General features: G+C 41.7%; 1 protein-coding gene across 1 annotated transcript in view; it reads left to right on the forward strand.

Annotated features, from left to right (window-relative positions):
- Positions 1-17,677, forward strand: part of neurl1aa (neuralized E3 ubiquitin protein ligase 1Aa) — a 390,689-nt gene that overhangs the window by 198,276 nt on the left and 174,736 nt on the right. The gene's annotated exons all lie outside the window — the stretch shown is intronic.

Here is a 17,677-nt window from a genome sequence, read left to right on the forward strand (position 1 = left end):
ATATTGTATATGTCTTGATATGCCAAGCTTCTTAAGCTGGTGAAGGAAGAACAATCTCTGCCTGGCTTTCTTGATGTTGAAGTTGATGTGCTTGCCCCATTTTAATGTATTAGTGAAAGTAGTCCCAAGGAATTTAAACGACTGAACCACAGGCATAGTCTGGCCGTTAATTTGCAGAAGCGGACAGTTAATGACTTATCGGCAGAAACCAATCCTCATTTTAATAGCATTGAGCTCCAAGTTGTTACAAGAACGCCATTCTATAAGACGGCCCACCTCTCTTTCATAGGAAGACACATTGTTATTGGAAATGAGGCCCACTACAGTTGTGCCATCTGCAAACTTTAGGATTTTTACAGATTTGTCCATGGATCTACAGTGATTTGTATAAAGTGAAAACAGAAGGGGTGAAAGAACACAGCCTTTTGGGGAGATTATGCTAACTGACATTGGATCTGACATTTAAGGGCCCAGGCTCACATACTGCTTTGTACCTGTCAAGAAACTCATAACCCACTGGCAGACACCATAGGGGGAACCTAATTGGATTAGTCTATTCTGAAGCAACTCTGGAACAATGACATTGAAGGCTGAGAAGAAATCCACAAACAAGAACATTACATAGGTGTTAGGCAAGACCAGGTGCTGAAGAATATAGTGGAGGTGTAAATTAATTGGCCATTGTGTGAACTGAAGTAGATCAAGGAGAGGGTCAGTGATGGACTTTAGGAAGGAAAGCATGAGATGTTCAAATATTTTCATAACCACTGAGGTCAAAGCAATTGGATTATAATCATTAAGTTCAGAGATTTTATTCTTCTTGGGGACTTGAATGATAGTGGCCACTTTATAGCAGTCCGGAACTTCGCCCAGCTGCAGGGAAGTATTAAATATGTCAGTAAAGACAGGTGCTAACTGTATGTAGAATGGCCAGTGTTAAGTGTTAAGTCAGTATGGTGGACTCATCGGCACAACGAAGACAAAAGAACACTGTGAGCATCTCTGTGAAGAGCACAAGTCAGGGAATGGAGACAAGAAAATGTCCAAGTCACTGAATATCCCTTAGAGTTGAATTAAATCAAGCATTAGGAAATGGAAAGAGAGAAGAGGATGTGGTCATGCAAGAAGAAGACTAGTGAAGGTGACCGCCAAGAGACCTATGCGAACTCTAAAGGAGTGACATTCTACAGTGGTTAGGATTGGAGAGACTGTGCAGACAAGAACTGTTTCCTGGGTGCTTCACAGGTCACAGCTTTATGGGAAAGTGGCATAGAGAAAGCCACTACTACAAAAAAATGCATGCAGTATCTCACTTAGAGTTTGCCAGACATATGATACTCTTTTATGTTATCTGGAAGAAGGTTTTATAGTTTGATGAGGACAAAATTGAGCTTTTGGTCATCAAAGTAAACATGTGTGATGCCACCAGGGGGCATACAGCCACCCTAACCTGGACACAGACAGGCAGGACACAGGTTCAACTCAACCCCCGTATTTATTTACAGCAAAAGTGGACAAATTACCAACCCCGCAAAGCACATCTATATACAGTTCCTTCTTGCCACCAGTCCATCCGCCTCCACTCCTCCTCAGGCTTTGTCTTCTTCCTGGCCATTCAATGGAGTGAGGCGCCTCCTCATATTCAGGTCCCGGGAGTGTTCCAAGTGGCTCATCAATATTACCTGGAATCACTCCCAGGTGTGCTGGCGGCCCTCTACAGCAGGGGTCCTCAACCACCGGTCCGCGACCCACTACCGGGCCGCAGCCGTCTGACAGCCGGGCCGCGAGAGAACTGCCGGCAACGGAGACTCACTCAGACTTTTCAGAACGCTTGGCGGGCGGGGCTTTGCAGCGGCGCAGAGAGAGGAGAGAAACCGAGGTGAGAGAGCATTACAACAAAGTATTGTTACGGTCCCGACAGTTTCCCCATATGACACGAGTCTATAGAAATCGCGTTACTACGAAGTACATTCAGCAGATGCTTTCATTACAACGAAGTGACCTTGAAATGCCTGAATGAATCATCCACAGAGCAGTTAGATCTGTGGTCGCAGCTCAGATGTGCACGTTTGCACAACGATCCCCAAACAGAAACATTGTAAAAAAAATTCTTTCTTCGAACTTTCCTCGTACTGTTTTTTTTTTTTTTTTTTACTGTTTTTGTTTTCTGTGGTTTTCAGTGATACCTTTTGCTTATTGCTTGTCAACATTTGAAAAACATCCATTGGAATTTAACTCATTGTCACCCTCCTATAGAAACGACAGACACGAAAAAAACGATAACAGTGTTAATGTTTGTGATGTGCAATCTTTTGGAATGGCAAATGCAAAGCATATGTCTTTGTTATATGCAAAAAAAGAAGAAAAATCTCAGGTTGCAAACGTATGCGAACTGCTTAATAACTTAATAATAATAGAAATGTTATGTAAATTGTGTATAAAACTGCCCCCCCTCCCACTCCCCCCGACCAGTCCGTGGAAAAATTTGCATCTAATAAAGTGGTCCTTGCTGTCAAAAAGGTTGGGGACCACTGCTCTACAGAACCCAACAGGGCATCACCAAACTCCAGCTCCCGACATGCCCTGCGGGAATCCGTGGTGCCACAGCTGCCCAGGAGGGCTGCCCTCTTGTGTCCCAGGGAAGGTATTGCCTCATCAATGCCCTCTGCCCTGGCCCTTCCACTCTGTAGGCGTCCCAGCCAGGCAGTGGCCATGGCCGCCCATCACACATGTTTGAACATTACACATTAGTAAGAACACACCGTCCCCACCATGAAGTGTGGTTGTAGAAACATTGTGCAGTGGGGATGCTAATATGCAGCAGGCCATGTAAGGCTTCGGAGGGAAGAGGGTAAAATACAGCAGCAAAATACAGATAAATCCAGGAGGAAAGCCTGTATCTTGGTAAAACTTGGGCAGGGCTATCTTAATGCATGGGCACAATGGGCACTGGCTAGGGACCTCAGGAGCATAGTGGCCCACGGTGTTTCTGATGCCTATGTATGTTTCTGTTTTGCTATCAAAACAGGGACACCAGCACACTACTTTGCCCAGGGGGCCTATGATGCTGTTAAGATGGCCCTGTGTAGAAGACTTGTTTCCCAGCAAGACAAGGACCCTAAGCTGAAAGACAAAGCTACACAGGAATGGCTTAAAAGCAACAATGTTAATGTCCTGCAGTGACTGAGTGAGAGTCCAAATCTGAACTTGACAAAGGATGCTCCCTCATGATCAACACACACGCTGACAGAGTTTAAGCAGTTTTCCAAAGATGAAGGAGGAAAACTGGCAGTGTGCAGATGTGCAAAGCTGACAGAAAGAAAAGACCTGTGCTCACAGACTCAAGGCTGTCATGGCTGCCAATGGTGCATTTACTAAATACTTGTGCAAAATATTGTTTTGTGGGTTATATTTGTAATTACTTTAGACCACCATTTTCATGAATCATTAAAAGTGTTTTTCTGTTGATCAAAGTAAGAAATCCTAATTAAGTCCACTGTGATTCAATGTTGTATAATAGTAAACTGTGAAAACCTCAAAGAGGTAAAGACTTTTTATCGGCATTGTATATCACTATGGATTGTGTAGAGGAACAGCATAAAGATTGGCATGCAACATCTGAACAGGTATGGAGTAGATACTAAATCTGAAATGATTGCTGAATAAGTATCTCCTTTAAAATCTCCTTTAAGAAATATAATATTGAGTTAAGCAATAAGATGGAGAATAATTGTCAGGAGTAAAGTCTGTAACATATGGGCAGTTACAGGGTGGATGGTGACTCTCAAAAAAATGCTGAGTAGTTGGCTCAATTTCAATAAAATTAACATCTCAAAAACAAAGGTCAGCATGTAAATAGTAAACAAATGTCTAACAAAATAGAATTACAAAGGCATGTTGGAACATTGAAGTCTGTAAACTGTCTGACCCCCCAGGACAAATGCAGATGCCATCTCAGTTGATTTCTTTCCAGTTTAGACAGAAAGTGTAAATGTGACCGCGCTGCCGGAGGTTACGACTCTCTCCTCATGCTGGTGGCAGTTCTCCATTCTTCAGCAAAATTGCTCCACAGTCTCCGCTGTCAGAAGGCATCAGCTTTATTCATGGATATTTATGAGTACAGCCCAGTCAAAATGTGTGCACCATGTGTGTCAAGCCAGCTCTCCAAACTAACCTTTGTCCAGCGTTTGGAGTTAGTTTTGATCAAAGTCACTCTGAATTACAGGATTTTTTAAATGAAACACTTGCTAATGCTGATGGCGGATGAAATGGTACAATGGGCGATGTGCAGCTCTTGTGACGATGATCACAAACGGCTTACTGTAAAAAGCTGTCAGCCTTTGTAGTGGATGTCCATCCAGCACTTCCTTGGTTCATCTGAAGGAGGACTTACAGGAATTTACATTTTTTACAGACATGTGTATCCATTATGCCCTTATTATGAAATAAACTCATTACCTTATGTTTGATCATGTACAGTAGTCACCCTGCCTTCCTTTTTACAGTATTGTCAGTTTTCAGTATGAAATGTTTTTATGATCTGTTTCAGTGTATCCTTTCTAATGTCTACTCAATTTTAACTCCTTTAAAGCCGGGACATGGACTTTATTTTCAGCTAGCCAAAGAACCAGGTTTTGCCTGGGTATAAATAAATGGAAATTCAACATGGCTGAACATAACCCACAATGAGACAAAAAGATAAAAGTAATCCTGCAAGTGCACAAATTGACAAACTTGGATGATAATGAATCCAGTGCATCAGTCTTTATAGCGTCATGCCAGTGAAATCAACTGTGTACCTTCTAGAACCACATTTCATAGCAGCCAATGTCATACTATGATGACAGTGACTTAAAATGGTGGCGCCCCTGAAAAAGCAACAGTTGACGGAAATGATCCAAAACTATTTTTAATAACTGAAAAAACAATTACAAACATAAAAATAAATGCAAAAATATTACACAAATAAAAGATAATGGGAAATAACATTTAGGTAAAGAACTTGAAACAAACATTCAAAGATCAAAGCCTTCATAACAGTCTGAAGTTTGAGTTTAAAGACACCAGAGGCCGCACTAATGATCTGTAGTTTTCCTGCATTGTGAATTTGTTGGAAATACAAGAGACCAACATGATTTTGTTGGATAAAACTCCCGTCAATCAGATAGTAGAAGACATAATGCGGTGTCATTACCTCAAAGCCAACTGCATGTTCTAAGTGCAGCTACGCTATATGATCAAAATTTTGTGGACACATGAACATCACATCTACATGAGCTTGTTGGACATCCCATTCCAGAAACATTGAGGATTAATATGGAGTTGGCCCCCTATTTGCAGTTATAACACCCTCCACTTTTCAAAGAAGGCTTTTCATAAGATTTTGGAGTCTGTTTCTGGGAATTTGTACCCATTCAACCAAAAGATTATTTGTGAGGTCAGGTATTGATGTTGGACAAGTAGACCTGGCCTGTAATCAGCATTCTAATTCATCCCAAAGTTCAGTAGGTTTCAGGTCAGGGCTCCATGCAGGCCACTCAAATTCCTCCATGTCTTAACGGACCTGGCTTTATGAACAGGGACGCGGTCATGCGGGAACAGAAAAGGGCCTTCCCCACACTGTTACCACAAAGTTGGAAATGCACAATTGCCTAATACAGACTATGCAGTGCAGAAGGTGGTGTTCTCCTTGCATCTGCCAAACCCGGACTTGTTCATCTCAACTACCAGATAGTGAAGCCTGATTCATCACCCCAGAGTCCAATGACGATGTGCTTTACAAAACTGCAACCGATGTTTTGCGTTGTAGATAGTAATCTTGTTGCAGCTGCTTGGCAATAGAAACCCATTTCAAGAATCTCCCAGTTGTTCTACTGATGTTGCTTCCAGAGGCAGTTTAGAACCCTGTTATGAGTGCTGCAACAGATTACAAGTAATTTTTATGCACTATGTGGTTTGGCAGTCTGAGACCTCATTCTGTGCGTTAGTGTGGTCTACCACTTCGTAGCTGAGCTGTTGATGATTCCACTTCACAATAATAGCACTTACAGTTGACCGGGGCAAAGCTCTAGCAGAGCAGAATCATGCACTCTCTTGTGGTAAAGGTGGCATCCTAAGAAAGTCAGTCAGTCAGTCATCATCCAACCCGCTATATCCTAACACAGGGTCACGGGGGTCTGCTGGAGCCAATTCCCACCAACACAGGGCACAAGGCACACACGCACACACACACCAAGCACACACTAGGGACAATTTAGGATCGTCAAGGCACCTAACCCGCATGGAATTGTGATTGTGTTTATTAAGAAGCTCTTGTAAAAGTAATTCTTTTTAATAAACCTTGTATTTGCACCCGGGACTTATGTCTGTGAACTTGTCTGGGGTTTGGGGTGGTGCAATGCCCCCTACTGATCACAACATATGCACACCTAGTGAAGTTAAAGAGAATAACCCAGTTAAAGCAGAAATCTGGTTCTTAATAATCCGCATTTACACGAGCAAGTAATCTTGTGGAGTTCTCCTTTGTCAAAACACTCCAACATCATTAATAGAACAGAACAGAATAGCCATCCTGGTAAAGGTGGCATCCTAAGAAAGTCAGTCAGTCAGTCATCATCCAACCCGCTATATCCTAACTACAGGGTCATGGGGGTCTGTTGGAGCTAATCCCAGCCAACACAGAGCACAAGGCAGGAAACAAACCCCGGGCAGGGCGCCAGCCCACCGCAGGACACACACAAACACACCCACACACCAAGCACACACTAGGGCCAATTTAGAATCGCCAATCCACCTAACCTGCATGTCTTTGGACTGTGGGAGGAAACCCACGCAGACACGGGGAGAACATGCAAACTCCACGCAGGGAGGACCCAGGAAACGAACCCAGTTCTCCTAACTGCAAGGCAGCAGAGCTACCACTGCACCACCATGCTGCCTCCTAAGAAAGTTTCATGTTTAAAGTCGCTAATCCATTCTGTCTGTCAAAGTGGAGTTTGTATGGCTTTGTGTTTGATTTTATACACCTGTTAACAATGTGTGGGGCTAAAACACCTGAACTCAATCATTTGAAAGAGTATCCACATACTTTTGGCCATTTTGTATATTTCTAGACTAATTAACAATAATGTATAATTATAACATACACTTTTTTTAAATTGTTATGGCTGTCTATCAATCTAATGATGGTACTGTCCATCCATTTGTCCATCTCTGTCACTACTCCTGTGTGTGTCTTAATATACAATAATTTAAAATGAACTCATTACACAGCCCTCTTTGCTCACAGCCAACTTGATATTCTGTAATACCAAATCAAATATTTACAATAATATTAAACAAACAATTAACATTGTAATCGGAGTACATTGTATTCACCACAAAGTTTATCTGTGGCAACTATACAGTGTAAGGGACAGCTGGCAGCCTTACCCGACCGGGACGTCCATGAGATGGAAGGATAAGGGGAGAGAGCGTGGACAGAGCATTAACTCCAATGGAGATCTAGATGGCAGCCCCCCTGAGTTGCAGTCGTCCCTCAGATTCCCACAGGGCAGGATGGGACACGGAGCTCTTCAATTCAGCCCTGTTGGGTTCCGTGGGTGCCTTCAGGGGATGCTGCAGAGACTAGGATGCCCTACTCCATGAGGTTTAAAGGTAGCTGCCTGCCTAAGATAGATGAGCCGGAGTTGGGTGGAAGGTGGACAAGGCTTGCAAGGAGGAGTGGAGGAGGCACTGACAGAGCAGAAGAAGATGAAAAGTTGCTATATTGTACTTACCTTATTGTACTTGTGGTGGTAGTGGTGGTGGGAAACGCTTATTGAGAAGAGTTTTCCAACAAAAAAGGACTCTTTTTGCTTTTACCTTGTGTCTGTGACTGTTTGTGTTCAGTGTTTGGGGAGCTGGAGTGCTCCCTAGTGTCCACAACAGCTTTATAAAACTATTTACATATCAATTATTAAATGCTTAAACACAGTTACAAGTAACAGTTATGTAATTTATACAACAAAAAAGAAACAATATAACAGAACATCAGACTGCATGTTTCCCATTTGCAGTTTTTCTGGATTCATAGCACATCAATGTATGGAGGGTTTTACTCACAAAGTGCCATTATTATCCTGTAGAGCCTACTTGTAGTATCCCAAACATCTGCTTCCTATCTTGCCAGGGGCCTGTCACCCACTTCATCTTGACTATTTGTCAGAAAGCTCCGGCAGGGGGATGCCCACTATAAACCCCACCTAGCTGTCAGTTTTGTGGGTCTGTAAAGTGAGCAAAGTTCCACCAGGGCATATGGTTGTCAGGTGGCCCCAGAAACCACTGCACTTCTGATACCCAATCTCTAGTTAAATTTGTGAATGCACTTTTGGGCCACGTTTCCCCTGTATGGGACAGCAGGATTCTGCTTGTGCCTTTTGGTGATTCTTTGCTACCACTTATCAGTTTGGGTTCTTGCTTATCTGTTGTAGCTTCTCACCCATCTCTATGATCTCGATGAATTCCTTTCTGAAACCGTCTTTAGTTTTTCCAAGACATTCTGCTCCCGTGTAAATCCCCCCAAATCTTGCTGGCTTTCCGAGCAGCACTCACATTGTTAGTATGAGTTTCTACCTCACCGTTATGCCTTTTCCTTATCCTGTGATACCATCACACCTTTCTGTCCCAGCAACTCTTAACCCTCCAATCAATCTATTTGTCATAATGCTCCCCTCTCATGGTTTGAATGTTTGTAAACTGCGCTCAACTCTATAAAAGCTTTTTTGAGCATTCTTATGCACTCCATATTTTGCTTTATTTTTAACCTAAAAAAAACATTATAGTTGTCCATCATTTCTGAATCGACTTTTTGCAATTCTTAGCTTATTCAAACCATAAACCTGCAGCAAATAATCAAATGGCCAACTCAAGTACAACACAACACTACTAATAGTGCAACTGACACCCTTTGTATGGACATCTGGAGGCCAATCACCAGCTGGCTTTAACAGAACCAGAACTGCTGGCATGTGACTTTGAGAGTTTGGCAGGAGGTCATAGCCCTGGGTGCTTGTGTGTTTCAGTATTCACCCTCAAGGTTCCAGCTGCTACCAAGGGGCATCAAAAAGGTTATGTTTTTCTCTGCGAATGAGGCTGACGAGTGTGAAAGCTGAATGACGTGGATTTAAGTCCTGAAAGGCCTTCTGCATTTCTGTTTTCTGTTCAGGCTTTAGTACTATATAGTGGGGAAGCAAGAGCTATGGCCACAGTGAACACTCAGACATTCAAGAAGTCTGAAGAAGCTGTAGGGAAAGACTGTTTCTTTGGCTTAGAGGAGGTGTTGGTTACTAGTGAGTACATAAAGGTGGGAGGAGTAAGAGAAATCTGATGACACTTTGACACACTAAATTTCAGGGACACTTTGAGAGTCTTCTTGTTTTGGGCACCATCAGCATCGGTTGCAAAACAAGACCTGATCCTGGACGGGCCATTAGTTGTTTGCAGGGCCTACTCAAGTTCACACCTACCCTCGCACTCACACTTTTAAATTGGCAGTTAAACTAATCAAAATGCCTTTGGGTGGTGCGGGTGGAAAGAGATACCTTAGATTTGATTAGATAAACTATTAATTGCATGGGGAAGTTCAGATGTATACAGCAGCAGAAGCATAAAAAGCAAGGATTCAGACTCACAGGACAAATAATACAACCAATCAATCAATAAATCAATTAATGTATATTGTTGAGAAATTTCATAATGAACTTAAAGAGTACATTCTGAGGAAGCATTGCAGAGAAGACCCCCAGAGACACTTCTTAGCACACCATGGTGGAATGAGTCTGTGGCTAAAAGTGCTCAAAGACAGCGGCTCCTGGTGGAAATGGAGGGGATTTTTCATGATGGTATCCACTTTTACCACAACAGCTTCCAGTGTGTCCAGGGTTCACTTCCTGAAGGTGCAGGCTTTCCTGATAAGTTTGTTCAGGACTTCTGCTTCTTTTGAGCTCAGGTTGCTTCCCCCGGAGACCACAGCATAGAACACTATACTGGCTACTATGGACTGGTAGAACATTTCCAGCAGCTTCCTGCACACATCAAGAGACGTGTGAAACTTGAACAGTCTCGTGATCCCAGAAGTTACCTTTAAAAAAACATTAGCCAAAATCTAAAACCATAAAATAACATATAAACTCCACTAGGAAGGGAAGTGAACTCAGGATACAACAGCTGGGAGAAACAACTGTGTCCCCCAACATTAATAAGACATCTTTGAAGTGGTCTTGTTTTCAGGATCTCAAAAGTATCAGGTGCTTCCAGGCCATCTGAGAAATTGAATTCCTCCAGTATGGCCTACTTTAGTTACTGTTGTAAAAGAACCAGGCAAAGAGCACGAAAAAGATTTGGGAATGACCACCCTGTATACTGAAAAAAATAATGCAGGCAAATGAAAAACGTCCTTACAAATCGGAGTCCAAAACAGAACTGACTAACAGAGATTGAATGGTGTCTTAAATATGGCTGAAAGAGGAAGGGGCGCATCAGGGCAGCTGGAAGAGGAAATGAGGTTTTCAGTAGGTGGGATCTGGAATGGAAAGGACGTCATCAGTGATAGCCGGAAGTGATGTCATCGGTGGGAGGGGTTGGTGGTGACATCACTCGGAGGTACGTTCTTCAGTGGGTCTACAGAAGGACAAAAGGAGAAAGGATCAGATGACAGTGCCAACCCCTGGTCCGACTGAGTAATAACACCATTTGAGCCCATCACCCGTCTCCCATGTGCACATGTGTGGCACAGTGTATGCTGCCAGCAGGCAGTCTGTATTACAAATCCCATTGGAGGCATCCAGCAGAACTTGCTTACTGAAGATCCAAAACGTTTCATCATAGGGGTTGGAAAGACTAACTTTATCTTCCATTTGTGGTTTGGGGGAGTGAACTCATTGAATGTTATTAAGCGCCTGCATCCTCCCGTGCTAATTATCATTGGCTTCAGGCAAAATCTGACATACAGTGTATCTCCTGTAGGAAAAGCAATGGAAATTTTGGGACTCAAAGCTTTACTTCAACAAAATCTGAGTTTTGGATTTTTTTGTGGCTTTGGGAAGTCCCTCTGTAATGATTTCAAATAGCAGGTTTCTAAGATTATCTTGGCAAAGAGCAGACAAGGAGAACAAGGATAATTCTGTAAATTGAAGATTACTATAATAGCTTTTATTACTGTATTATTATCATTTCGAAAAGGAATTTTAAAATGTCAGAAATGATTTAACATTCTCAGTGTGTAATGCTAGTTAATGCTTTTTTCTGTTTCACATCTCCCAATCCTCTCAGTGTGACATGCTTTAAATTGAACTTCTAAAAATGATCTGACATCACTATCTACTGCAGTCATTCAGCCATGACGTTCGTACCGCTAAAGGCAGAAAGGAGGAAATGAGGTCTTCTAAACACTATCTTTGTATGAACGATGTTTATGAATTCCAGATCATCTGAATGCATTAAGCAGCAATCACCAAATAATGCAGGAGAATCTGACAAGGTCTGAATTTGACAGATGCTAGTTTTAAAGCAGATGTTGCTGAAACTAAAGAAAAAAGCTTTGCTTGAGGCTTCTGTCTTGTTGAGTTAAAAGTAATGTGTTTTGTAATAGTTTAGACGCTGATGAAGAAATCAGATCTACCACAGTGTCACTGTTAAATACTAAAATAGTACTCTGCATTCTGTGCACCCAGTTTTTAAATATTGTTCTAAGTTGGATGATTTCTGTGTTGCTCCTCAAGGTTTACTTTTTTCAGGGTGGTGGGGAGGCCATTTCACCAGATGAGGGCAGATGCCCACCCTGAGCCCACCCTAGAGGGGACACAAGTGCATAACAAACAGCCACACAGTCAGTCATCTCATACCAGTTTAGAGTTGCTGATTTGTTGCAGTAGGGTCCTAGGGTGGCTCACATTCCCCCTTTATACTCTTTGTTATATAGTTCTTAACAGAATGCCCCTAAATCCCATCCTCGTCACCAAGTAAATTGCTGTGGACTGATAACTCAAAGCATCTCAGTTTGAAGGTCTGTGCTGTGGTAACTGCCAGTGGCTAACTGTGTACACAGAACATCTGGTTCTGAAGCGATCTTCTTGCAGCGTGAGTTAAATGGAGAGCTCCTTTAGTCAGCCTCACAGAGATCTCTTCTGAACACCGCGAGTGGTTTGTTTCCTGACGACGTCAGCTGATATCTCTATCTCTTTTTTACACAGATCCTCCACTACACTTCACCCGTCCACAGTGTAAATCCCATCCTCATCGCCAAGTGTGTTGCCGTAGACCCATACCATGAAACATCTAACTTTGAATGTTTGCAGTGTGGCAACTGCTGGTGGCCAACCACGAAGGATAAAACATCTGGCTCAGTAGCTCTCCATGTAGCTTACGCTGCAAGGACATTGCTTCTGATCCAGATGTTATGGGTCCGCGACTGGCCACTAGCAGTTATCACAGTGAAAAATTCAGTTGCTAATGAACTTTAGTAGCAGTAGTAATACTTGTATATTTTCTGGAAATGAGAGGCAACCTTAGAGGGACACTGGAAGAAAGTGCAGATTCCTCACAGGAAAATAATTGAACAAAGGTCCCAACACCTCAAAGGCATCTGCCTCAGCACACCACTATACTAGCTTCCATAAAATATTTGTCATTGACATTCATTTTAGATTTTTCTGCTTAGCAATCATTTTTCCCTCCTAACTCATGGTTGTTATATTTTTAGCTTTATGCATAAAGACAAATGTCAGCAGGAAGGATCATCTCTTTTTTCGCAGCATTGATTTATCCATTTCTACACACAGTATGAAAGTAACAAAACATGACAGAAAGCGAACGCTGCTGCCTGATTAGAGCACTCACATTAAATGTGATCCTAACAGACAACGCGCTGAAAGCCCAGACTGCTTTTATAAAATGGATTCACTTTGGCGAGTTTAGTGTAGCCAAGCAGGTAGGAATTTGGCCCGGGAAGCACATGCTAGAGAGTTCAGGGCTGACTACTAACTCTTAGCAAGTCCCTTATAGACATTTCTGCTTACATTCAGTGTGTTAAAGACAGTGGGCTTTATACCTCAAGGCTGCTGGTTCTATTTTCACCTTGGACTGAGCAAGTCACACAGCCTACCTGTGGTCCAACTGCAAAAAACACAAACAAGCAATGGAACTGTAAGCACATAAGTATCCCTGGTTTAAGGTATTAGCTAAATATAAAGTATAATACATTTTAAAAGTGCTATTAAAAAGAACAATTCATTTTACATCCAATTTAGTAAAAACGTACAGAAGCAGCTGGCATAGTGACTAATGTGTTTGGCTGTCAATATTATCCAGAATCACTTCACCTCCTGCACTGAGTTACTAGCGAAATATGGAGCCAGCTTCTGTTGTGCTCTGATTGGTAGACAGAAAAGTTAAGAACTCGGAACAGGAGATTTAGGTGTGGTGAAGATTACAGACAAGTCGAACAGGCAAGGGTCATACTTGTAGAGACCTGAGACCAAAGCGAAAGGGCATGAAACCTACACAACACAAAAACTTTAATTTAATCAAGAAAACAAACTTTCTTTCCTGGCTGAGTCAATATTTTATTCTCACACAAAGTTAACATATTAGTAGAGTTGCTGTGTGGTCTTTTAAAAAGAAAGAAAAGAAAACTTCTGCCTTGGCAGTCCCACTCACAGTGAGGGATTATGCAGGCGTATTGCTGTCGGTATAAAGGAGCTCCAGTAGTTTCTTGACACACTTCTGCCGAATTATTCTTTGGCTGAAAGTCCTCAGTGTTAGTGTGTCAGAGAGATGATGTGCAGCTTTGTTCATAATGGCACTCGGCTTTGTTTTATTTCTCTCCTTCACTACAACCTCCAGAGTGCGTCCCATAACTGAGCCTGCTCTTTTAATTAGCCTGTTGATTCAGTGAGCCTCTCTTGAAGTGATGTTACCAGCCCAGCATACCACAGCATAGAAAATCACGCTGGCCATCACAGAGTTGTAGAATATGTGAAGAATGTCACTACCCACATTAAAGGAACACCGTCTCCTAAGAAAAAAGATCCTGCACTGCCTTTTCTTATATAGCTCTTGAGACCAATCCAGGTTGTCATTGATGTGGACCCCCAAGTACTTGTAGGAGTGTACTTTAATATATATGCTCTTTGAATAGTTACTGGACATAGATGCTGTTTATATACAGTAAGATATAAGATATTCATGAATACACATGCCTTGCAAATGAAGATATGTTATGATTCTGGGTAATTTAAAAAAATTCCTGTGTGCTTGTTTCAGCTTCTCCTTCTTCATATCTGTCCTGTTATGGGTTTTCAGAAGTGCATTTTTGAACAAATTTTTTATTATTTTCAGTTATTAAAAAAAATAATTAAGCCATTGTTTTTACAGGCCCCAGTATTTTGAGTCACTTTTATTATGACACCATTTGTCATGTATAACCAGTGTCTTGAACGTGACGATTTAAAAAGCAGCACATCAGACACGTCATTATCCGAGTTTGCGGATATCACATAAAAACAACCTTTTGTGCATGCACGTGTATTGTATGCACTTCAGTATCATCGGTTCTTGGATCTTTGCTTTTCTTTCTTTATAATTATTCTTTCATTAGCGTTTTGAGTGCGACAAACAAATAGGACAGAGTTCTGGTTTTGATTTTGGCTTTGGTTGGTCATCCTCATTTCTCAAGCAGCCTTTCCTTTTGCAAAGGATATTAGCTAGTTGTTAATATCTTTGTTCTTTTTCTCTCATTTTTTGTATCCTTTTTTGTGGAGTTTTGATTTATTTAGGATTCTGCTTATAGGAGAACTCAAATATAATGTTTTAATTTGCCTTTAGGAGTATTTTTCTAGCTGTTGAAATTATTCTAAAGTCTTATTGCACTGCTATTATTGTATTATATGGAGCTTTAGTGTTACTATGCATGGAGAACAGGAGGCACGTGGCGGGTGACATCACCAACACCTCGGTGTAAAGGTCTGAGACTGTGGATTCAAGACTAAGCATGTGTGTTATATGTAAAAGATCTTCAGACTAACAACCTTTTGCTTTTGACTTTGACGTGCATCTAGTTGTGTGTTTTGGATTCTTGCCTTCCTTGTTTCGAACACTGACAAAGGTTTTCAACAACATTTCATCTACCGGTTCCTTAAAACAATAAATCTGCCTTAATCTTTTCATGGCATAATTCTAGTGAAGAGCGCCATCCTAGCAACAAACGTTATCGTGCTATTTTATTTTGCAATCTGCTTTGGATAGCAACAATGTTATAGCTTCCATATGATTATTTAAAGAATGTAAAGCGGTGGGTTTCTGTGTCTTTTATAAGTGACGACTTCCATTACAACTGTGGCATATTGTGAGTTGACTGTCAGCTCAGAATTGGAGTTGTGTGAGTATGTAGGGGAGCCCTACGATGGGCTGCTGAGCCATACAGAGTTTAGATCTGCTTCTTCCTGCAGTGCTGCTACTAAATGAATGGTTGGATTACATTTCTGCTTTGTCACAGGTTATGTTCATTTTTACATCTCGTTAAAGAGATGCATTAAAAAGCAAATCAATGTCCCTTTGAAACAGATGATCTCCTTAAGTCTTATTCTACTATAGTTTTTCTACCCCATTAAATTAGCCAATGATTGCTTTCAAGGCTTTTCATTTAAGGACAGTTGAAGGCTGAGCTCCGGGCAGTTGATTCACTATGTCATTTATTTACTTTTGCTTAAATTCCATCCATCCTTTCAGCCACCCATCCATTTGTAACTCCCTTATCCAATTCAGACTGTTTGGAATTGGTGCCTATCCTGGCAGCACAGAATGAAAAATGTTCCATAATGTGTGTCCTTGTAAAGCTTTTTGGGAGATGACTCTTCATGACAGATTCAATGTCACTAAACCTTTCAGTGGTCTTTATCTGTACGCCATTGCCCATTTCTTCTGAAATATTGATTAAATAAATCAAATGCATCTACTTCAAGGTCCTGAAGTCTGCTACTACAAATTACAGTGAAGAAGAAACAAACTTTGAATCTATCCAAAAGAGTGTGCAACCAAGACCATGGTGTTGATGCAACAAAAACAGCGATGACAGTACAGAGTTTTAAAAAGTGGAATTCACACATTTTGGCAGTAAGGCAATCCAATGCAATTTCACTTTAAGAACTAACTTATCATTTACAAGATCTGTGTACAGTATAATTTAAAACACAAAATAACATTCAAAAAACCTCAATGAAATGAAACACATTATGTGGAAAATGCCCTCTCTGCCCTTGCTGGGTCCACTTGACCCTGACTCAACAGAACTGTCTTTACACATTTATTTCAAAATGCGTCATCTCATTTCCTCAAGATAGGGTTCTGGTAGTAATGGACTGTGATGGTTCAACTTTCCTAACCCCAGTAAGTCTTCTACATCTCCCAGGGAATTCCTTTATGCTCTTGGTCCAGCTTCTGGTTTTTCTCCAAGAGGTTTTGCTCAAAACAACCCAGGAGGCATCTTCAAACATTTTCTAAACCTCTTGGTCTAGAGGATCAGGGCAGAGTCTAGCAAACTGTGGAGAAACATCATTTTGTTATCTTGCATGTTATGGCCACCAGGGGGCACACCAGATCCCCCAAAGCCAACACAAGCAGACACAAACACAAGTCACTGCAACACACACATTTTTTTTTGGCTGTGAGAAACGCTTTCAATTGTTTCCCACCTGCAGTGCACAATACAACAGCAGAGTATAAGCACAAAGCTCACTTCTTTTCATTTCTTCGTTTTCTCAGTCTTTCTCAGGCCACCTTCACTACTCCTCTGCCAAGTGTCACCCTGTCCTTCCCATCTCTGGCTCCCAGAATGAAGGGAGGCAGCTCCTTTTATGTTGCACCTGGGATTTCTCCTGGTGGCTCCTTAGCAAGGTGCAGAATCAACTCCCAGTTGAAGCAGAAGCCCAACAAAGTAGGGCTCTGCAGCTCCCCCTGGTGCCCCTATGGAACCCACCAGGACTATGCCAAACTCCAACTCCCATGGAGCTCTGAGGGAATCTGAGGCACTGCTGCAACCCAGGGTGGGGGAGTTGCTGCCATTTAGCACTTTGGGGGAGGCAGTGCACTCTGCACATCTGCCAGGTAAGGGTTCTGGCCATCCATCACAATGTGTAACCTCAATCTTTCCACCATTACCCAAAGTGCATGACCATGGGTGAGGACAGCCATGTACTTTAACCAGTAAGTCAAACGCTTTGTCCAAGCACTTAGCTCCTGCTTCACTACCACCTGCTATAATGGTGCCACTACGCTGATCTCTCTGGGTCATTTGTCAAGACCCTCCTCAAGGGGTGACCATCTTTTCAAGGTACCACTCCAGAATATTTCATATGTAAGGAAGCCCACATTAGAGTAATGTCCAGATTCCAGAAGTTTTGTTTTATTACGTTTTTGTGTATACAATTGATCTTCTTGGTAATGTCATGATTGTCTCCACTTTATAGCGTTGGTTCCTGTTTTTTTTTTTTTTTTGATGAAGTAAACAAAACGTTTTAAATGCTGCAACTTTCAAAACAATTATTCCAATCCAAAAGATGTCACAACCTACAGACTTTTTCTAAGTTGTTTAAAAAATAAGAAAGTACTCATTTTGCCACAGACACAATAAGTAGACAAATAA

This window comes from Erpetoichthys calabaricus, chromosome 2, assembly GCF_900747795.2.
Source record: "Erpetoichthys calabaricus chromosome 2, fErpCal1.3, whole genome shotgun sequence".
NCBI classification, from domain to species: domain Eukaryota; kingdom Metazoa; phylum Chordata; class Cladistia; order Polypteriformes; family Polypteridae; genus Erpetoichthys; species Erpetoichthys calabaricus.